Source organism: Perca flavescens, chromosome 20 (genome assembly GCF_004354835.1).
Source record: "Perca flavescens isolate YP-PL-M2 chromosome 20, PFLA_1.0, whole genome shotgun sequence".
Lineage (NCBI taxonomy): Eukaryota > Metazoa > Chordata > Actinopteri > Perciformes > Percidae > Perca > Perca flavescens.
In genome coordinates, this window is record NC_041350.1 from 3,812,321 (window position 1) to 3,836,151 (window position 23,831).

The following is a 23,831-nucleotide window of genomic DNA, read 5'->3' on the forward strand; positions in this document are numbered from 1 at the left end:
TCAAAACCGGCCTCCAAACATACCTATTACATTGGCCTTTTCCTGTGTTCTAATGTCTGACCCTGTTATGTCTGTAATTAAGTGTTTGTCTCTTAGCTCAAATCACTAATCTGTAAGTGTATTTATTTTATTATTCTGTCGCTAATGCGCCATGTACAGCACTCCATGTAAATAAACAATCATTTTAGCATTGTAACCCACCAGACTCCATGTAAATAAACAGTACTTTAAGCGTCCTGAACCCACCAGACTCCATGTAAATAATCAGTAATTTAAGCATCCTAAACCCACCTGACTCCTATTCGTATTTATATTCGTATTCTCTCTCTCTCTGTCTCTCTCTCTGTCTCTCTCTCTCTCTCTCTCTCAGTGACAATGTGGCCAAGTTATCTACTTAGCTAGTGTTATTCGGATGTGCACCAAGTAGTAGGCACACTGTCAAAATTTCTTCCGGAATTTTCTAGTTTTATTTTATTATTCTGTCGCTAATGCGCCATGTACAGCACTTTGGTCAGTGCTTGTGTTTAAATGTGCCGCAGAAATAAACTTTACTTACCTACTTTATATATTAGTTTAATTTGTGTTTAAGCTGCATTTTTCCAGAGTTAGTAAATCGGCTAAATATCGTTGCAGATAAAGAGAGAGAGAGAGTGTGTGTGTGTGTGTGTGTGTGTTTGTGAGTGCTGGCAGCGAGGAGGTTGAGTCACACAGGCTGTGGGATGCCGCTCAACATTTATGCCAGGTGACCTTTGACCCCCTAAGAACCCTGGGAATTCTCTCCTGGCAAGAGCGTGCCAGAAGAAACAATACGAGCAGAAAACAATAGGAAAGCTGGTAGAGGAATTCCAGAAATATTTGAACAGAACGAGGGCTGGGTTCTGACTGCCGGATCTATTTTGAATCCGGCTTACAGTTCGGTAAAATACCCAGATTCTTTTTGCTTCGACGCTATCAAATCTCTACTCGTTATTTTTCTTTTAATCGCAGTAAGCTGACTGTGTTTTCCAGAGATTGTGTGTGAGTGAAGAGACACATCAGTCTGTAACATCCCTCCGCGACTACTGCGGGGGTGAACTGTGTTGTTTTAGTTCAGTCTTTAGAGACATGGTTCTAAAGTCACTGTCTCAAACTCAAGGCCCGCGGGCCAAATCCGGCCCCTTGCAGATTTAGATCCGGCCCGTATATATCATTTTGGGTTCACAATAAATCTTGGCCCGCCTAGTTGTGTGCCAAAACAAAAACACAGGAAAGAGTTTTTTTTTTAAAAGCAATCACCTGACATTCAAAGCAGAATATGGCAGATTTGCTGAGCCTGAGAGGGTTTTCATATTCAGGCTGTGAAAAAGGTTGTTGTTAAAAAATTTATCATTGTTTTACTTGATTTGCTAAATCCTAGGATGGCTAAGGAACTCTTTTGAGGACTTTTGTTGGCAACAAAAATGCGACAAAAAGCGTAGAAAAATGTCGGAAAAAGCAACAAATTTACAAAAAGGTGACAAATGTCTGAGAAAGCCACAAAAACAGTCTAAACAAAAACAACTAAACTCTCCATGTCTGGCCCTTGGTGTGATTCTCTTTTTCCAGTGTGGCCCTCTGGGAAAATGAGTTTGACACCCCTGTTCTAGATGATCGCTGCATGTCAAATACAAATATTACAAGGAAATCATTTATATTGATTTGTTTAGTAGCTTCCACAAATAAAGGCTGTGGTACTGTGTCGGGGCCTCAGAGGGCTGTTTGGGGGTTAGCACCCCGAGTTTTAGGGTTGAGATTAGTATTAGTTTAGGGGTCAGAGGCCGGTGAATGAATTATGTCAATGAGCGCAAATGCAAGTACAAATGTGTTTGTGTGTGTTGCTGACCCCATAGGAAGCTGGATGGATCTCACTATTCAGGGGGTGAACAAAGAGCGGCTTTATACTGAGAGAGGGAGGGAGGGAGAGAGAGAGAGAGAGAGAGAGAGAGAGAGAGAGAGAGGGGAAAGAAAGTGCTGGTATGTACAGGCAATGCATTATTTTTTTGCAGTGTTTGTGTGTGTGCGTGTGCAATATAGTTCCTAACTTTTTTCCCAGTCGAGCAGAGAAGACTGAAAACAATTATTAGTGATATTAAAGATCAATAAAAGTTAGTTATTGTATTTATTCTGTTTGTTACACTGTAGGTTTTCTCTGGGAACAGGTTCTTTTTATTAAAATGTCTTTAAATAATAATAAAGCCTCGCTGAATTTAAATTAATAAGCGGGAGACAGAGCGATCCTTCGCTGTTCATTGTGTCGACTGAGTCAATTTACTAATTATCTTGGTGGCGTGTGTGTGTGTGTGTGTGTGTGTGTGTGTGTGTGGCGTGTGTGTGTGTGTGTTAACAACTAACTTACTGGAGTGGGCAGGTGTTGGTCAACAACACTGCCTCTGTTGTTGGCTTCCGCCACTGTGTGTGTGTGTGTGTGTGTGTGTGTGTGTGTGTGTGTGTGTGTGTGTGTGTAAATGGAGTTAATGAGCAAATCGCTGATGCAGTTTACCTCCACAGCAGAGAGAACCAGGACTTTATCTGAGAACGGCTTTTATTCTTAAGTGTCCTGTCCGGTGTATGTCCATTCAAGCGTTTTTTTTTCCTCTGAAGCCACTGCAATTTTTTTTGTTTAAGATTATTTTTTTGGGCTTTTCCATCTTTATTTGATAGGACAGCTAGGTGAGAAAGGGGAGAGAGAGGGGGGGGGACATGCAGGAAATGGTCACAGGTCGGACTCTAACCCTGGACCTCTGCGTCGAGGCATAAGCCTCTCGGTATATGTGCGCCTGCTCTACCCACTGAACCAACCCGGCCACAGGCCACTATACTTTTTAAATGTTTTGCAATGGGAGTGGCCACCTATTCCAGACCAACAGGAAGTGCGCCGGGCTTTTTAGCAATTTAAACATAGTGGCCAAACTTTAATTTAAATTACAACTTCCGTGTTCGTCACCTGATGCCCTCTTGCCCAAAAAGACCTTTTTCCATAGATGGCGAAAGACAGGTCTGTTTATCAGTGGATACATGTCTTTGAGCGTTACAACTCCTGCAAAATGTCTCGTTTAACAATCAGAATTGATTTATTCAGTCAGAAGACATATGGAATGTCTAGAAGAGCTGCACGGTTAAATCACTTAAGGTCCATTCGAGTTAGCGCAGAGCAAAACAGGAAGTAGCTGGCTCGGACGGCAGAGCCTGCTCTACTCCGCCTGCTTAATGCGGAAGCAACGCCGATCCGGGTAACTTTTTGGCTCCATGCGCAACTGAGCAACTCTCATAGGAATGTACGAGGCTCCGCCTGGAACGCTGTATCCGTGTTATACACGCATGGCATATTTGCACGATGCTACAAACACTGTGCTGTAAGTTTGAAGTTTATTGATCACCAAGAGTTGAAGAATATTCAACTTTGGGTAAAATGCTGCACTCGTCACTGTCACTTTTTACCCAGCTGTCCAATCACAGTGGAGAACGGACAAATAGACAAATAGCACAAAGACCAACCAACCGTGACATACTACATGTAACAACAACGGAGGCAAAATGAATGCTGCTGGAGCGTATATATATATATATATATCTGTCCTCCCTACCTACGAGCTTCAGCCTTCCCTCCATCCAGAGCAAGCTGTCCACCATGTTCCGACCACCGACATTTTTACTTGGGCAGACGTTTCGTATCGTAGCAAACTGACTCAACAAAGGCGTCTAAAGCTCGGAAACTAATTCTTTGGTGGACAGGCGGCCTTGTGAAAGTAACACCAGCGTTTGTCCAACAACGAGAATTTGGTCGTACGAGAGGATATCGACCAAACCGAGCTGGAGACGTCAGCTCTAATCACCACGCTCTCATTTGATCATTGATTCCCTCCTTTCTTCTTTTCCTCTCCTCCTCCTCCCTCCATCTCACTACAATGACAGAAATGTAATAGCATGGCTCTCAGTGTGTGTGTGTGCGTGTCCAGATGACCGGCCATGTAGCCTAAACGACAGACAATCTTTATTCTAATGAAGAAGGTGCCAAGGTCAAAACGGAGAGCAGGGTGATGAGTGGAGACACACACACACACACACACACACACAAAGCTCACACATTAATTGTGCATCAGAGCTCCCAGTCACTTTGCAACTGCAACATTGTGTGTGTTGTCATGAGTCTCTGTCTCACAAACACACACGCACGCACGCGCGCGCACACACACACACACACACACACACACACACACACACACACACACACACACACACACACACACACACACACACACACACACACAAACATGTTTAAAAAGGAGGCTTTACCCTTGAGATGACATTAAACATTATTCTCACGACACACACTTAAACAAACCGTCACAGGAAATAAAGTCAGGTAAAAGGAAATCTGCAGCGCGCACAAGTCTCATAACACTTTGAGACAAAGTGTCAACAGTCATCAAAAAAGCCTTCAGAAAGAGAGTTCATTCCTGCTGTAAATGATTAATAATCCTGTGGTTTAGAGTGTGTTTGTTTCCCTCCTGGTGGGGTACGTCCCAGCTGAGCTTCTTCCCGTCTTTCTGCGCCTTGAACTGCAGACGCTTGTTGATTTTTCTATAATCACGTAACTTAATGTTTGGCATGTTTCTGACCAATTTTCTTTTCGGTTGAAACTTGAACCCAAACAAAAACTAAATGAGTAAAAGTACATCTAAATGTAAAAGCTACTCATAATTTTTTGATTTTTAAAAGCATAAAGCCATAATGAAAACAGAGCTTTAAGGTACTGCTACTCTGACGAGTATAGCAAATCTGTCTTGTTGTTTTTATCAAAGATTTCATTTGGCTGTAAAGCAAGTAGACTCTTTCAAAATAAAAGGTACTATTTCATATATTTTTTTTGTTTACATTCGTGGTTTTACACATTAATGTTTCAAATGTGTTTCCTTCCTTATCAAAAAATGAGCAAAGCTGATTTTTTCAGTGACTAGCTCGTTAAAACATGCCCCCGACAGCACCATAGTGGCCTTTCAAAAGAAAATAAATCGGTTATACTAAAAAAAAATTATTTAAGATTTACATGAAATCATTTTCCAAGTCCAGGAATCACTTAACACGATACAATCCTGTCCTATTTTGGGGGAAAACTTTAAAAATAAAAGTGGGACTGGTTTTAATTCTGTCACAGACGTTCATGGCTTGTTTTGAGACGAGCCGTCGCTTGTTGTTTTGAAACGAAAATCTGCAAACATGTTTACAGCCAACCTTGGCCCGACATTGTCTCATCGCTCGTCGTCAAACTCTACTTTTATTTCTGTACGAGATTCCTGCTCGTTCCTGTGTGTGTGTGTGTGTGTGTGTGTGTGTGTGTGTGTGTGTGTGTGTGTGTGTGTGTGTGTCAGTCAGACGACGTTCCTGGGAAGCTGAGGGAGTCTCAAGAGAGAAGAGATACAGAAAAAGGGAGAGAGAGAGAGAGAGAAAGTTGGCGAGATGCTGCTGAGTCGTGTCTCTTTGTTCTAAAGCAGATATATCCCCGACTTTATCAAGACTGACAGAACAAACGCACAGGAAACAGCCTCCCACAGGACATATAATCCACACACACACACACACACACACACACACACACACACACACACACACGCACAAGAGAGAGACAGCAAACACTCAAGACACACAGACACAAGAATATTTGAGAAAGTGCAGACGCACACACAAACAGACAGAGGTGCGAAATTGAACACAGCAAGGTATGATGATGTACACAACACACACACACACACACACACACACACACACACACACAACACACACACAAGATATAGAGATATGTAACATACACCCATAACTTAACGTGTACTTTTAGAAGACAAAAAACACACTAACTGCATCTGCCCACGTAAACACACCCGCGCTGACAAGAAAAGCAAATGAATCCAGATTTCTATAACGCCACCAATATTCCCTCGGACAGGAACACATAACGTGCTCCTAAAAAATAAAGAACTGAAGCTCTGGAAGGGCTTTAGATACAAAAGTGATGTACACAACAAGGTCAACCACAGAAAGGAAAGAAAGAAAAAGAGAAAAAGGAGAAAAGTGAATGCTATATTGTATATTCATAAAAATTCATATCAAACTATGAAACTAAAATTCTAATTCAAAGCGGGTTTCTTAGCACGGCCGTAGTGATTACTAAAGAACATAAACTATATCAAAAACTCAATGTGAAGAAAGTCATCATTAGTTTATTCACTAAATGTTGCACCTTTCAAACTTAGCGGGCTGTTTACTAAACTGTTGCTTGGCTCCTTGGGACAAAAGTCAAAAAATGTGGGCCTTTAAAAAGTGTGCGGGGACATGTCCCCTCGTCTCCGGTGATGCACTACGTCACGAAAACATGCAGAACTCACACACAGCATACACAATCATTTGTACGCACACAACATACTTGAAATCACACAAAAAAAAAAACTGAGTGAGAGACTGAAAAAAAATATAAAAGTAAAAACACACACACACACACACACACACACACACACACACACAGTCCCAGAGGACTTCAGCTCTCTCTTGCTTGTATAACAAGCTGCGACAAACGACAAAACGCGAGATCAGGACGTCTGACCCAGGAAGCGCTCGACTCAACACATCACACACACACACACACACACGCACACGCATACACATTGTACACACACCAGACACACAGCGAGGCGGCGGCAGAGCTATGCAAGTCTCTGGAGAGAAGAAAAGGGAATATCAGTCTACAAAGAAAGTGTGTGTGTGTGTGTGTGTGTGTGTAAGACACAGAGATTTTCCTGAGCTGCAGGAAGTTTCTTTTGTAGGATAAGGAGAGATTTTTGCAGTTTCAAAGTGTTTCTTTAAAATGGTTGAAGACAGATATTTTTTTTTCTTCCATTCTTTCTTCTCTCCATCTTTCTTTCCTTCTCTTTCTATTTCTTTCTCCCTGTAGACATTCAGAGGTCACACATTCCTCCATTGTGGGTTATATATATATATATATATATATATATATATATATATATATATATATATATATATATATATATATGAAAATATTTTATCTTTTTAGTTACTCATACATTGCCTCTCATTCCTCCCTTCCATGATGGGTTTATGAAATACTTTTCAATTCTTTTCCTTCCTTCCCTCTCTACTTCCGTCATGTATTACTCATGCCTTCCTCCATTCTTCATTCCGTGCTCCCTTCTTTCACTCTTTGTCCATCCTTCCTCTTCTCTCATTTCCTCATCCCGTCATTCCTTTGTCATTTACCTTTTTAAATTCCTTCTTTCCCTCCTTTCATTTCCTCTTTCCTTCATTCATTCCTCTTGCCTTCCACCTGTTCTTCATTCCTTGCTTCCTTCTTCTCATTCCCTGATGCTTTCCTTCCTTCTTTCACCCCTTCATTCCTTGCTTTCTTCTTTTGATCCTTCTATTCCTTTTTAGTTTACTCTTTTCCTTTCTTATTTTAATTCTTCATCCCTTCAATCCCTCTTCTCTTTACATATTTCCTCTTTCCTTCCTATTTTCCATTTTTGTATTCCTTCTCATCCTTTTATCATTTCCTCTTTCTTTCCTGGCATCCTTGTGTCTTTTTTCCCTTCCCTTTTTAATTCCAAATATTTTTATTCCTTTTTTTCCCCTTCCCGTGTTCTTTCATTCATTTTTCCCTTCCTTTATTTATTCCTTACAGCTTTCCTTGCATCCTTGTTCCCTTCCTACTTACTTTGCCTTTTCTTTTAATCCTTTTCATTCCTCGTTTCCCTCCTTTTTAATTTACCTATCGTCTCTTCCCTTTCATTCCTTTTTTCTGTTTTTCTTTTGTTTGTTCCTTCTTTCCCTCTGTCTGCCATCCCTTGCTTTGCCCCCCCCCCTTCTTGTCTTCCTTTCTTTAGGTATTACAGTAAGAGAGCGGACGGTGTTTTCAGCACACAGACGTTTGCAGCAACAAATTACTTCTTTCTTCCAATCGTTTATGCATTCTTCCTCCAATTTCTCTCTCCTCTTCCTCTCTCTCTCTATCCCCCTCCTCTTCATCTCTCTGGATGGAGGGAGGTTGGGAGTGTTAGCAGCACAGCGAGGATTGCAGCAACAATTACATGTGAAATTAGCCTCGCCTCATAGCCTGCAGTGTAATTCCAGCCTTCTGAGGCGTGGCAAAGTCATCTGTCTCTAATTAAAGATTCCCTCTCTCCACCTTCTTTCTGTCTGTTCCTTCCTCTCTCTCTCTTTCTTAACATTCATCTTCTTTCATCCCTCCCTCCCTCTCTCTCTCTCTCTCATCCTCTCGGGGTTGGGGGTGGCTGGAAAGGTGCGTTTCAAAACCTAATTCTCTGCAGGTCACAGGTTTTAGCGGGTAAAACGAATTATTTCCTACTAAGTCCGCTAAGATGTGATAAACATGTTGGTTTCTTCATCAACATTCAAAGACTCACATTGGTTAACACGCTAAACAACGAGCACAGAAATCAACATCCTATTAAAATGCGTGTCATATATTCAAAAACATGATTTATTTCCACAGATAATTGATGATTTTTGTCAAGGTTTTTATTTCTATTTGTAATTATATTTTTTAAACTTAGTCGGCCTACTGTACCTTTAAAAAAGAGATTTTGTAATCTCAATGGGACTTACTCTACATAGTTACCGCCACCCTCTTCTCTTTCCTTATTTCCCTTTTTCAATTCCTTCTCATCCTTTCACCCTTTCATTCCTCTTTCGTTGCATGCCATCCTTGCTTCTTTATCTCTTCTTTTCTTCATTCTTTAATTCAGAATTTTGTGAAGTTGGGAAATGTTTTCCTTCCCGTGTTCTTCCATTCATTCTTTCCCTTACTTTATTTCCTTCAATGCCTTCCTTACAGCTTTCCTTGCATCCTTGTTTCATTCCTACTTTATTTGCCTTTTCTTTTTTCATCCTTTTTTCTTTTCCACCTTTTTTTAATTTCCCTCGTCTTCCCTTCCCTCTTTCATTCCTTGCTTTGTTCCTCCCTCTTCTTAGGGTTTTGGTGTTTTTTTTTTTAAACTAAAGATTGTGTAGTCTGTCTGTCTGTCTGTATGTCTGTCTGTCTGTCTGTCTGTCAGTCTGTCAGCAGAAAAACAAATACTGGCCCAATTTTCCTGAAACTTGGTGGAAGGGCGTAGCATGAGCCAAGGAAGAACCCATTACACTTTGGAGCGGATCCGAATCACGGTGCATACAATTTCAACTTCCGTCATTGCGAGGTGTTTGTGCTGCATTCATGCGGTGTCGGGGTAAAAAAAAAAAAAAAAAAAAATGGGTTCACGTCTGGAAAAATTCACGCCAACTTCTCATTTTGAGAAAGGATATGCTGTGGCGGAGGTCTGTGCTCACCGAGGTCTTATCGGTTAACTAAAGGATCCCCGAAATGTTGCAGCAGCTTCTTTAAGGTTGGCCGAGCCTTTGACTTCTGCATCACGGTCTGCCTTTAACAATGGTAAACAAGAAAAATCTCTAAAGGAAAAATGGGTCTCTATTTTTCACTTAAACACCTATTGTTTCAAAATTCAACATAATAGAAAATGATATTTGATACAATACAGACAAAATGAAGACAGACGGAAAGAAAAGACAGAAAAACACAGTAGAGAAAAACAGACCGAGATCTCAGAGGATGTAGGACTTAAGCCGTCTGTGTGTTTCTCAGGCGTGACTCTCTGCTGGAATATAACCCAGACACCCGACTGTGTACTCTTACTGTCGCCCTCAGGCTTTAAGATGGAGAGAGAGAGAGAGAGAGAGAGAGAGAGAGAGAGAGAGACGGACAGAAAAACTGATTTTCTTCCATTTCTCTCTCCCTTCTGTCTATACTGTATGTTGTGTTTCCATCGGACAGACTCGTGTCTCTGCAGGAGGCTTTCCTCTCCACAAAAACAAGTTTTTGCTGTTTGGCACACTTTGGCTGATTATGCGTTGAATTATGCGATCCCATAATCACGTTTTTCTGGAGTGACTGGCCAATATACACGTAAATATGGGTCGTGTGCGAGAAAGGCCCTCAGTTTGCCTCTGGAGTGAAACTGGTCAACTACAGAATTGTCTCCTTTTTGTTGACTTCATTTGAACATTGTTCACGTTGTGAATCCGAGCAATAGACGGCAAATATTCAGGCATTTTTATCGAAACCTCGAGGACTTGCCAGACGTACACCCCAGAGGACAGAAACTAGCTCCCATCACCCCACATTGTTATCTGCTGCTGACACCCGTCTGGGTCAAAGGGCTGAACTGTGTTTATTTTAGGAGTGTGCAAAAAAATCGATTCACATTCGTATCGCGATTCAAGCCCTACCGATTTAAAATCGATTCGTAGAATTCCAAAAATCAATTCATGTTTTTTAATTTCTTGTCTACTGCAATCACATGGTAAAAGTAACTACATTACATACAGTGAATCGTTTTTTTTTTTTTTTTAAATCAAGAAGCGTTGCTGAATTGAATCTTGAGCCTAAAAAACGATATTGAAACGTGACATTTTCTGAATCGTGCAGCCCTAGTTTATTCAGAGAAATAACTAGATAAATAAAGTTGCATTTGTGTTGTTTTCTCTCTCTGTATCAGTCTCTGTGTGTTTAAGTGTTAATCACGTCAGGGTCTCTTCTTGTGGTTTGGACCAGAGATTACCACACAACCAGTGAAAACACACTCTGTGTTTCTGTGTGTGTATGTGTGTGTGTCCTCAGACAGAGCTCCTCTGTCGCACCCACACTGATTGGTTTTGGAAAGCCAGTTAATGAGCAGGTGTGTGTGTGTGTGTGTAGCCCAGCGTTCCATCAGAGCACCATGGGCTATTTGAAATGAGAATTTAGCAGCAGGGATACACACACACACACACACACACACACACACACACACACACACACACACACACACACACACACACACACTCCTGATAGCCACTGTAATTAGTTGGACTCCACTGGAACCAGCCACAGGGAGAGCGAGAGACAGAGAAAGAGAGAGAGAGAAAGACATCTGTGATGACTTAATGCAATGAAATGTTTTCGAATGAAATATTGGTCTACAGCTGACACTTTTACTCGCCGGCGTCTTTCCCTTTCTCCTCTCATGTGACGGGGTGACGTCTCCGTCGCTCAGAGAACAAACAATGTGACCAACTAGATCCAGAAAGCAGCTCTGTGTGGAAATGTTAACATGCAGTTAAGCCGGTTTATTAAATGGCTTGGTTGAATTCTAATGTAGAATGCGGTCTGTTATTTCTTGATAACAGACCGCTGCTAAGGATAACACACCGTTGCCATGCAAAAGCAGAGCGTTGCCATGGACGCAGTTCTGTTCACTCTGGAGGACAGCTATCAATCAATCCGCTGAAAGAAGTCCGGATAATTTAGCCTATCAGCTGTGGCAAAAAGTGGGGAAACGTGGAGCAACTTCTGTCCTCCAATCCAAGCAATGACAGCAGAGGTGATGAGCGTCTATCGCTAGTGTCTTTCTATACCGTCTATGATCGCTAGCTACGCAGTAACAGCCGTAGGGACAACAACGCTAATTAGTTAGCTTACATTGCAACTTGTTTAACGTTAACTTACAGGTGTGTCAACATGCAGCGGCTCTGCAAAAAGGAAACGAGATGAATGAGGACATAAAAGGTCCACATAAATATTCCCAAAGAAGCCATTCACCGTGTCTCACTTCACCGTCAACAGAAATGTTCAGTTTAATGTAAATTAGAGCAGCCGATAGCCCGCTAGCTCACTACAACGCTTCAGCTAATGTTGTGTCAATTCCTGCAGTGATTAAAACAGCAGCTGGGTCATTTGTCCACCACGGCAGCACCCCATAAAATATACGGCTACTACCACAGCCCATAAGGTGGTGTTGAGTAGCTAATAGACGAAGGATTGCATTACAGAGTTTTTACGTTGCTATGGACGCAGGATTCCAACCGTAGAGACGGAACGGACTATTTTCTCTAGTGGAAGCAATACAATCGTATTTAAATCAATAAACTCCCATTTAAATCAATATTTTGTCAAGTTATTAGTCAAATTATTGATTTATTTGGTAAGTAGCCATGTAATAAGTGGGTCCTGATCACCCTGTCGGGGTTGTATTCGCTATAACAACCGCCTCGCTCTACATTAACCCTTACATAATGTTCACCATGTTCTTGGTCTTAGTTTAGTGTGTTGAGCCTAACTACCGTTTTTTTTCCCAATCTGGACCCTCATTTTCTATGTTTTTGTGTCTATGTGACTGATGGGAACAACAATCTTTGACATTGGTCCAGTATTAAGCGAGATCGCTTCAGTCAGGGAAACAAGCTACAATATAAGTTAATAGGACAATTGTCCAGCTTGTATTTACCTTCACAAAAGTGCTCGTTCGGCTGACAGACTCTGATTAATATTCTAAGTGTCTGACAACATTATGGAAAGGATTTCTAAGGAGGTCGACCTTTCTGTTAAAGAGTAAGATCCTTTTTCTTAACATTAAAAACATGAGCGAAATTGCGTTCGCTAAAGCAGCCAGACTCCATGTAAATAATGTCATTTAAGCATCGTTAAACCTACATTGTGTAACTTTTTGAGTTGATTCTAAGCAAAAACCCCTTTGTTCTCTCACAAATATGTACTCATTCATGTGTAATTACTTCCACCAACTAATTAAAGTATTCTCGTAAGAGTGGAATCTGCCATTCAGAATTATTCAGAATACATATGAGCAACTCGCTCGAATGACGGCCGCCATGTAGCACCTCAATCTTTTAAAATACATTAGCCAAAGAGGGACATACCTCCGCATTTCGCCCTCTTACACCTATTGGCACCGTGACGAATGCCAGGGGGAGATTACTCGCCAGGGAAAGAGAATTAAAACGACAGGCAAAGCGACAAGTGTAAATGATGAAGAGAGATAATTTCGTAAATTCTTACACAATGTACCTTTAAATACACTTCATTCAAAGTCGACAGAAACAAAATAAAACTATAAAAATCAGTTTTGGGTCATTTTTCCACTTTTCAACCATCACAACTCTAGTTTTGGTTGAAATAAACACATAGTTTACAGATGTACATGTGAAAATATGTTGGCTCTACACACGCTAAAAGTATTGTTTTTTTATGGAGTCTGGTGGGTTTAGCGCTAGCGACTTCAGAGCTGTTTCTGGTTAAACAGAAAGATCTCAAAGAGGTTTTAAAACTCTGTCTCTGTCCATAATGTTGTCAGACACTTAGAATATTAATCTGAGCCTGTCGGTGGATGAAATTGACGATGCACATTTGCCCCGTAAGGTTACACTGCAGCCCAGTCTGTGGCTGCCGGTTACAGCGTTCACGCTTAATACTGGACCAATTTCAAAGATTGTTGTTCCTATCAGTCACGTACACACAAAAACATAGGAAAATAGGGTCCAGGTTGAAAAAAACGATAGCTACCCTTTAAGTGTGTATTAGCATAGTAATATTTGCCAACTAGCGCTAATCACAAAGCTGAGGCGGACGAGAATGTTGGTAGTTGTGCAGGTATTTGGTGGCACTAGAGGAAACGTCTGGGTACCACAACAGTTATTACAGTTGTTGCTGTGGGGAACATAAGTGCCTGTACTGTACCAAACTTTTATGGAAATCCGTCCAATATTTATGGAGACATTTCAATTTTTTTTCTGGGGAAATAAGAATGGAAAATGATTGTGCTTTATTATTCTCAGACAAACTGCCTCAGGTCTCGATTGAGATCCAGACAACTGGATCACGCAGACACAATATGCCGTCTAGTGGCGGAATGTAACTAAGTACATTTACTCAAGTACTATACTTGAGTCCAAATGTTGAGGTACTTGTACTTTACTTGAGTCTTTTCTTTTCATGCCACTTTCTACTTCTACTCCGCTACATTTCAGAGAGAAATATTGTACTTTTTACTCCACTACATTCATCTGTTACAGCTTTAGTTACTAGTTACTTTAGTTACTCCACTACATTCATTTGTTACAGCTTTAGTTACTAGTTACTTTAGTTACGCCACTACATTCATCTGTTACAGCTTTAGTTACTTTAGTTACTCCGCTACATTCATCCGTTCCAGCTTTAGTTACTAGTTACTTTAGTTACTCCGCTACATTCCTCTGTTACAGCTTTAGTTACTTGTTACTTTAGTTACTCCACTACATTCATCTGTTCTAGCTTTAGTTACTAGTTACTTTAGTTACGCCACTACATTCATCTGTTACAGCTTTAGTTACTTTAGTTACTCCGCTACATTCATCCGTTCCAGCTTTAGTTACTAGTTACTTTAGTTACTCCACTACAATCATCTGTTACAGCTTTAGTTACTAGTTACTTTAGTTACTCCGCTACATTCCTCTGTTACAGCTTTAGTTACTTGTTACTTTAGTTACTCCACTACATTCTTCTGTTACAGCTTTAGTTACTAGTTACTTTAGTTACTCCACTACAATCATCTGTTACAGCTTTAGTTACTAGTTACTCTTCTACATTCATCTGTTCCAGCTTTAGTTACTAGCTCCTTTAGTTACTCCACTACAATCATCTGTTCCAGCTTTAGTTACTAGTTACTTTAGTTACTCCGCTACATTCATCTGGTACAGCTTTAGTTACTAGTTACTTTACACATGAAGATTCCTGCACACAAAACACATGTAGTTTATAAAATCTGATGTTGTTAGTTTGACGTCCAGCTGAGATGATGAGACCATTAAACACACTGGTTGGATCCTTTACTCTTTTTACAATGGGAGGATTCTTGATGCATTATAATTTTTTACCCTTTTTTCCCACCCCAACTTCAAATAACGTCCCTGTTCTCTGTTTGTTCTGTTTGACTGAAGAAGCAATTGATTTTATTCTATTACCAAAAAGTTTAATTCTCATGGGCAATTTCTATGATAAAAGATCGAAACTTGGCGTCCCGTGTATCAATACAGTATTGCCACGGAAAAAATATCATAATACTACTGTATGCTGTATCGATTTCTTTTCCCCCAGAAATCACTTATTTTTGCGTCACTTTGCGTTACATCCAAAACATCACGGCAGGACGGGGACGGATCGCAGGACTCATCAGGATCATCAAAGCCAGTAAGATTTATAAAGCGGCAAAGATTAAAGGTGCCGGAGGTAGGATTGTGAAGATCCAGGACTTAGCCAAAAGATGTGAACATCAACAACTTCTCAGTCTCTCCCTCCAATCCATTTATCCATAAAATAATCCACACATTAATCGACAAGGACTGAAATCTGATTTATAATCTAGAAAACTTTAAATGTCATGTAATAAATATATAAAAACATCATTTAAATATCCTTCATTAGCCTCATTAGTCTGTAGCGTGGTACAGACAACGCAGTGAAACATAATTGTTTATTTATTCGTCTCAACCAAAATACAATTATGATTTCTCTGATATAGAGGATATCAGCTGATTCTGAATCAGAGCATCTCTACTGTTTAATTCTGTAGTTCTTCCTCCGGCTGTTTTTCATTTGTAATTTAAACTTTTACTGATACCAAATGTGTTTCTACACGATAAACAGACATCAAATGTGTGTGACTGTGTGTGCACATTATGTTCATGCTTTAATGTTTGCATTTTTATTAGCTGTGTGTGTGTGTGTGTGTGTGTGTGTGTGTGTGTGTGTGTTTGTGTTCTTTTCTTTGTGTATTACCACGGTCGTGAAATGCCACACACACGCGCTACATTTCTGGTAACTGAGTGTTGGCTCCGCCTCCTGCGGGACACAGGGCCAGAGCCTTGATCATCAATTGGCTGAACTACAGGGGCCTTGATGTGTGATTGGTTGACAGCACCTACAAGGTCTGATGCTTGTTTCGTCTCCCTGTGGACCCTCGGCAGAACTCACACACGCGCATAGACACAGACAGACACAGACAGACAGACACACACACACACACACACACACACACACACACACACACACACACACACACACACACACACCATCTGGATACACACCAACAATCGGAGAGACAGAGATGAAACAAGCTGAAGAAAGTGAGAATGAACAGAGCACACACATTAAACAACGTGCACACACATAAAGGAAAACACACAGGCGAAAGGATGGACAGTCAGACATGGGAAACAGAAAGACAAAGCAAACACACACACACACACACACACACACACACAGTTATACAATAATGTGAATAAACATGAGAAAGAGATGTAGAGAACAGACAAAAGTTCACGCAAAGAAAACTAAATCAAATGCAACAGTCACTTACTAACGGTGCAACGCAAAGCTGCTATCAGAAACTGATCTGAAACTAATTAAAAAGATATCTTTACGACTTTCAATAATCAGTAATGCATCACTCCATGTGTCTACGCTGGCCATGTAGTGAAAGCAGCATGTCAGCTTTAGTCCGTCAGTATTTACAGAGATAAACTATCGCTCTATTTCCTCGCTGAAAAATGGAAGAAAAATAGATATGAAGCCTAAACAGAAATTTTGGGTCGCAGCACTGCAGCTACGTGTGTGAAATGTGAGCTGTTATGTGGTTAGAGTAAACAACTCTATTGATTAAAGGAGCGATCCAGTTATTTAGTATCGCACTTCCATAAAGTTGGGGGAACTTGCGAGCGACAAAAGGACTGTCAGGATAGATTTTATCGTCCCCAAAGGGGGAATTTGTTTCCACAGAGTGTGCATTATGCAACACAGAACATGAATAGGCTGCATTTGTAGAGAAAACAGAAACAAAAGAGCGAGGCAGAGATATCTTCAATTTTAGTCCCTAGTAGGGCTGCGTTTGATTTGATTTCTTGGGTTGATTCAATTCCGATTCACAAGGTCCCTGTTGGATTACATTTCCGATTCTACATCAATTAGGTTAGGGAAATTTCGGTTACAACACACACACACACACACACACACACACACACACACACACACACACACAGGCACAGGCACGCATGCACACATATCTGTATCAACAACCCCCCCCTTGAAAGGTTGATAAGTGCCTCCATCTAACATCACAATAAACAGTAGAGCCTCAGCCTGCCAAGCCGGCCTGCAGAAACAACTGTCAGCCCAGCTTTCCTTTTCCGGAGGACATACTCACACTCTCACACTCACACACTCTATCTCTCCCTCTCTCTCTCACACACACACACACACACACACACACACACACACACACACGCAAACGTGCAATACATAACACTCACACTTTCTCAGTAGCACACCCCACACGAGAAACACACAAACACACACTCCTCCAAAAAGAACAACTTTTGTTGGGCCCTGGCGTTGCTACGGTTACCGGGTCGAGACCCCCCAGCATTTTTAGCGGAGCACAGCGAGGTTCTTTAACAGTCACATGGAAAAAAAAAAAAAAAAAACACTGAAAAAACAAGGGGGTTTAGATGAGTTTTTTGCGGCGCGCGCACACACACACACACACACACACACACACACAGACACACACACACACACACACACGGTGAAATCTCCCAGCATGCATCTGTCCTGAAGTAGGCCCATGTTCAGATGACTACATACGACACAGAATAACAAAACACGGATAACATCTCAGGGATTGGAACGAATGTTAGATAATGTTGTGAATAACTTTCAACATACAGTACTTAAATACAACCTTTTACAAATCTGCAGACTTTAAATTAACTGCTCAGAATATAAAAAAAAAAAACAGACAAGAGGAATATTACATTGACTACTGTATGTTGTGAAAATGTACATATCAAGGCTTGGATTTTCAGTTTTGCTTCTCAGTGTACTGGACTGATTTGAAACGACTGTTGTATGGCTCTGTGTATTTGCTCATAATTTTTGAAAGTATATACTTGTGCAGGTGAGGCACAAACTGCGTTTTTCAATGCACGACAGTCAAAAGACCATATTGATGCAGACAGACTAATCTCAACTCGAGGTCAATTCATATTTTTACCCAAAGCTTTCAATCGCATCAAACTCTGGATCCTTAATCCGACGCTTCACGCCATCTCCCTACCAAACATGAGCACCTGTTATCACCTGAGTCAGTCAGCGCTCCACAGCGCTGCGGAGGAAGGTCTGACTAATCCACACAGCATTCTGGGATGGGAGAAAAATGTGCTCTGGTTTATTGGCATTTCTTTAAACCAATCACAATCGTCTTGGACGGTGCTAAGCGGCGGACAGAGCCACGGTGCCTCTGCAAGTAAACTCTGCAAAGTAAACTGGTCTACTGAGATGTTTCTCTTTTCATTGGTCAATACACATAACTGCATTTATTACATATTGCGTTCAGGGTTTGTAGTACAAATTAAATGAAGATTACTACATAACGCGAGTGGTATTAGAAAATAAAGTATAGATTTATTACGTTTTGACGTTTTATTACATAATGTGTTGTTATATGCCTGAACCGATACTCTGCTTGTGCATTGCCAAGGCCATGTGGTCAAATTTCAATAATTTATTTAAAATGTAATAACTCCTACCAGTGCCAAAGGTTAAGATGAAAAACCCAACTATTTCACACTCAGTTAAAATTTGGTCCCAAATTCAGAGGCACTTTGGCTGGCAGAATTGTTCAGCAAATAAAAGAGAAATTCAAAATCCCCAGCACGGACTTCTTTAGGTCTTTATGTCCTGGAACTGCCCGAGACGCTGTAATTACTGGGTAATATTCAACTTAAACCACACCCAGTGTTGGTGGTATTTGGGGTTAAAGCGACCACAACGGTTTTGTCAAAGAATCAATACAATGTGATACGTTATGTGACACCGTTGGCACGAAGGATGATTTTACTAAATTGGAAGCAGAGGAATCCACCAGCCCACCCAGCATTATTGAAAGAAGTGATGAACCGGTTACAGCTGGAAAAGATTCAATTTTCACTCAGAGGGATCGCACATAAATTCCAGGCAATATGGCACCCGTTTATGGATTATTTTGAGAAGATACAATTGTAAAAGCTTTTTCTTTTGTTTCATGTGGCATCCTATAAGTTGTCTGTTTGTTTTGTTAAAAAAAAAATGTGATTTGATATGTTGATATCCTAATTGCTTCAATAATTAAAAAAAACTTATTTCACCAGTCAATTGCTGTGAAACAACAGAAAGAAGAAACACTTAATGGCAGAAGGTTTTTACGAGGTGCACTTTAATGCACCATGAGCCCCAAAAGGTGAATGAACCATTAAGTCCCGTCTGTTTTGTTGTTGTTGTGTTTCTCCAACAGCAGTGGCCATGGTGTCTCAAAGTGCAGTTAGGCTACACTGTTTGTCCGCGTTTTTTCTTCCGACAAACAGTCTTAAACCCAAAGATATTAGATTTAACATAATAATGTAACCCAGATAATGTTTGTATTTTTCCTTGATAAACTTAAATCAAACATTTTGAATTTGTTGGCAACTTATTGACTAATTCTTTTTAGCACTATAGAAAGTAGGTCTGGGATGATATGCTTTTTGTCCCGATTCAAATCTTTCACGATATGTGGGTCCCGATTCGATTTGTATTGCGATTTTCATTTATTGTGATTCTAAGTATTCTGATTCTATAGTATTGAGTATTGCGATTTTCTTTTCCCATTATAAAATGACTGAAATTCCATGCTTTTTGGTCGAAACGGCATACCCAAATTAAAAGTGGTACAGCTCGGGAGGCCTCTAGCTCACCCAGTAAGAGCGTTTGCCCCATGTAGGGCTGAGTCTTGCATCGGTGCAGGTTCGAATCCGACCTGCTGCTCTTTGCTGCGTGTCATCCCCCATCTCTATCCACTGTCACTACTACTAATAAAAGGGAAAAGCCCCAAAAAATGTGTCAGGGGGGATTTTTTCCGTCCAAGTCATACATCTGTAAACTGACAAAAACACACTGTAAATACATCTAGGTGAGATACAGACCATTTTTTCCCACCCCTAATAAATATAATAATATAAATAGTGGTGAAAGATGCCAATTTATATTTTCATGATGATTGGTTGCAAATAATGAACCATGAGTGAATAAATAAATCACAACTGATTAAATATTACAGGTAAATATACCGTGAGTTTATATGGGCATGAAACGGTTACTGGAATGTTTTTACAGTGTAGCGTGGTGTATTTTTGCTTAAGTAAAGGATATGAGTAGGGCGTTAATATTTTTAACACCAGTACTGATACCAACACATTGACTTCCTAAACTGTACTTTTTTTGATACCAATTTTATAAAACAAAAAGAAATTACAACATCACGGCAGAAAACTTTTCATTTATTTTTCAGCTCCAACTACGTGAGCCGTCTCTGTGCAACGTAGAGTTTTTCATGCGTGTCTAAACGACGTGCACCGTTAGACAGCCAATCACGGACATTATTAGGTCTCGGTAGAGGCGTGCTGCGTGCTTATTGGCTCACTGACTCTGATGAGATTTACTCCTTCGGTATTGAAAGACGAGGCATTTTCCGACACTCGATACTTTCGAGGCAATTTGGCCGGTGCCTAAAAAGTGTTGAATTCGGTACCCAGCCCTTGATATGAGTACTAACCTAAAGAAACAGACCCAACAATTAAAAACTAAGCGATACATAAGCTAAACACATCCCTGTATGAGCAGCTTACGGTACACAGCCCTGTCTGTGAAAGTCTCAGCGGTGCAGGAGGATAGAAACAGTACGAGACAGCGACCTTGGACCGGGCGAGGAGACGCTGTCGAGCTCCACATCAATATTTTAACAGGAGAGTTGACACATCAAAAAAAAGAGAGAAAGAGAGAGAGAGAGAGAGAGAGAGAAGAAGAATGCCCAGCGATTCCAGAGTCATCTAAAATTCATGCATGCATCATCGCCGCCATGAATATTCATACAGAGATGAATATTTAAGTGTGACTCCTATGGAGAAATTAGGTTCATCTTTACACTTATCAATAATTCGCAGGCCAGGTGAGTCTCATCGGCCACTAAATAAATCATGTATGCACACGCACACACACACACACACACAGAAAAACAACCAGAGTGTCTGAGAGCATCACGACAGTCCATTTGTGTTTAAGGTTTCAGTAGATCTCAGATGACGGTTGTTTCAGGGGCTTTTGCTAGCTGACGACAGACAGTACTAGTTAAGATTTTAAGAGAAATATGGTGGTTTGGGTTAAAACACTGGTTCCTAGTAGTAGTCGAGTAACGACTACTCAAAGCGCTTTAACATGGTACAGGAACCATTCACCATTCACACACATTCATACACTGTGGCCAGGGCTGCCGTACAAGGTGCCACCTGCTCATCAGATAATCAGTCACACACATTTACACTCCAATGGCGCAGCATCGGGGGCAACTCTGGGTTCAGTGTCTTGCCCAAGGACACTTCGACACGGGACTGCAGGGCCAAGGATCGAACCACCAACCTTCCGATTGGCAGGCAACCACTCTACCACTGAGCCACAGCCGCCCCATAATACCTTCTTAAATTGACATTTTTAAGGTATTCCCATATAACTAATCCCCATGGGTTTCATATCAAAATGTTCAGAACAAACTCAGCTTTCGGTATAGTGACGTTGGCTTTTGGAAAGTACTCAAATCTCTTTTGAAAACCAACCTTAACTTCGTCAGGGACACAAAATCCACTCCCCGGCTTGAAAGCCCCATGTGTTTTATACAGTCATAAATGCGTGGAATACTGTACATCCGAATTACAGTGTGCTACTTTTTTCGTAGCTATATGTACCAACGGTTCATGAGAACAGCCTGAACATTTTAGAAGGGAATTGAACTTCTATCTTCTTGTGGAAATGATTCATTTTGTGTTTCAAAAAGAGAGGTAGCCTACATTTGCCACCTACATTATTTTGCCACCTTCCCGACAAGCTAGCACGATGTAGTATACCATTTTATTTCTTAGATCGTCTAAGTTTCATATGACACCAATATCTTCACTCTATCTTCACATCTGAGCCTGCTAAAGCCTCTGAAAGACAAAAAGTTGGACTGAAGATGAAGGGGTTGATTGTGCTTTCATTTAGCTGAGAAGTGGCATCACTCATCAGTAGCACTGGAAGTTATATATTCTTTGACAATATCAGTAGCATATGAAGTTAAATAAGCCTCCCCCCCCCCCGCCCCCCCTCCCAAGAACTTGATTCAGTTAATTTGCATTGGACACTTGTTGAAGCAGCTCACACCAGGCTGACTTATTCATTTGTTTTGACGAGACACTTTTTTTTAGAAGTGTCGGAGCCACAACGCAACAAATATCTTTGATTTATCTATCTATCTGTGTGTGTGTGTGTGTGTGTGTGTGTGTGTGTGTGTGTGTGTGTGTGTGTGTGTGTGTGTGAAGGACAGAAGAGGATGACTCAGATCTCTAACGGTAACACATGCTGTTCTTTCTGACTCATTTGGCTGCAGTGAAGTCATTACACACACACACACACACACACACACACTTTCCTCTATGATATGGTTATGAGGCAGGCAATGCCTTGTAATCAATTCAATTCAATTCAATTTTATTTATATTATCAAATCATAACAGAGTTATCTCGAGACACTTTACAGATAGAGTAGGTCTAGACCACACTCTATAATTTACAAAGCCCCAAAAATTACAATAATTCCCTCAAGAGCAAACATTAACAGTGGCTATTGCGACAGTGGCAAGGAAAATCTCCCTGATCCCATTCTCCTTGGTAAGGATGAAGACAGTGTGTGTGTGTGTGTGTGTGTGTGTGTGTGTGTGTGTGTGTGTGAGTGAGTGAGTGAGTGAGTGAGTGAGTGTTTGTGTATGCTTGGCTGGAAAGAGTGGATGAAGAGGCGTAGGGAGGGATGGGGGTGAGACAGACAAATTGATGGAAGAATGAAATGTGGGAGGACATCATTTACATCAGTTTGCTCTCTGTTTCTACATATTTACACATTTTGATTAACAGAATGTCCTCAGTGCTCAGTGGCAGAGGTGGCCCATGGGAGATTTGTGACATCACAGCAAAGGCAATGAGCAGGGAGTCTTTGCTGTGCATTGCAGCACTAACGGTGTAACTTTAACAGCCATTTCTGGACATACAACACCATGACTCGTATGACGTCTAACAGAAAAAAACTAAAAAGAATGAGGACGTCATCTTCCTACATTCTGTACGTAGCTAGCTAGCTGCTTACCTTCATCCGTGAAGAAATAAATAGAAAAATGGCCACAAAAATGGCCACAAAAAGGGCGAATAGCGTAGACAAGATTAGGGATCGACAGATAACAGATATTTTGAATATGCATATACAGTGAAAATGAAAATAAGTCAAAATTAAGATTTTGGAATGTTATAAAATCCAACACAAAACTTAGTTTAAATGCTTTAAGCAATTATTTAATAAATTATAAACTTTCCGCCTAATCCACACTAAAAGAGAGTCCGATAGTGTTGTGGGCGGGACATGATGTCAGAATCAGGGGGGAGAGAAAGCGAAGCAGAGGGACAGACACAGAGCTGGAGCCGAGCCAAAGTAGACCACTTTTTAATTAGTTAACTTTATCGCTTTTCAGGCAAATAAAACACTGATACAGATCATCTGTAAACAACAACAACAACAAAAAACGGCCCCGATAATCGGTCTATCCCTAGACTAGATCAACTCAGCTGTCCAATATTACAAAAAAAACGCTTTAATCAGCATTAACGTTTATCTGCTCTTATACCTGCTACCACCAATCTCTGAGCCGACTGAAAATTGACGTTGGTTGCACAGATTCGTCACTTGTTACTAAGATATCATTGCGCCTAAAACTCTACTATTAAAGCCAGTCAAAAGTTTGCAATTGACTCGACCAGCTGACTTCTCTATTGGCTGTTG

The 23,831-nt window shown here is 40.7% G+C and overlaps 1 protein-coding gene across 1 annotated transcript in view; it reads right to left on the reverse strand.

Moving 5' to 3' along the window:
* The window catches only part of akap6 (A kinase (PRKA) anchor protein 6), a 283,712-nt gene that overhangs the window by 101,232 nt on the left and 158,649 nt on the right, over positions 1-23,831 (reverse strand). The window lies entirely within an intron of this gene.